We start from the raw sequence: 881 nt of genomic DNA, 5'->3' as shown, positions 1-881 counted from the left end.
TTGTCTTTTTGAGACAGGGTCTCTCTGTAGCCCCAGCTGTCCTGGAACTCACTGTGTAGACCAGGCTGGCCTTGAACTCACAGAGATCTGCCTGCCTCTGCCTCCCAAGTGCTGGGACCACAGGCATGCGCCACCATGCCCGGCTCTATAAATCTTTTTTAAAAAGCCAAAGGATACGAAGAATGTATCCAGTGACATTGCTGAAATCCCCACTGACCCCAACCTGCAGCCCCCAGTCCCAGTTCCTTTCCTTAGAATCAACCTCTCAGCTTCCTTGGTATTGTTCCTGAGTAAATATATTAACTTTTATGGAACTGTATGAATGAGATAGATAGATAGATAGATGATTGATAGATAGATAGATAGATAGATAGATAGATAGATAGATAGATAGACAGACAGACAGATAGATAGGAAGGATAAAAATGAAATAGTAGGGCTGGGCTTGGTGGCGCATACCTTTAATCCCAGTGCTCGGGAGGCAGAAGCAGGCAGATCTCTGAATTTAAGGCCAACCTGGTATACACAGTGAGTTTTAGGCCACCTGGGGCTATAGGGAGATCCTGTTTCAAAAAGACAAAAAAAAAAAAGAGTGGGACTACACAAATGGCTCAGTGGTTAAGAGCATTTGCTACTCTTCTCAGTTCCCAGCACCCATGTTGGGCAGCTCACAACTGCCCACAGCTCTTGTTCCAGGGGATCTAACACCCTATTCTGACCTCTACAGGTAGCTAAACATACATGGCATACACACACATAGACATAAATAAAACTAAAAAAGTAATATTAATTTTTTTAATGTGGTACTAGCTAAAATGAGATGTGGAGTGTGGCAGCTGGGAACTCAGCTTGTGTAGAGTGATTTATTTATTTATTTATTT

Source organism: Nannospalax galili, unplaced genomic scaffold (assembly GCF_000622305.1).
Source record: "Nannospalax galili isolate Female #2095 unplaced genomic scaffold, S.galili_v1.0 scaffold6518, whole genome shotgun sequence".
Classification (NCBI taxonomy): Eukaryota; Metazoa; Chordata; class Mammalia; order Rodentia; family Spalacidae; genus Nannospalax; species Nannospalax galili.
The sequence above is the reverse complement of the archived record's forward strand: the minus strand, read 5'-3'. Positions refer to the sequence as shown.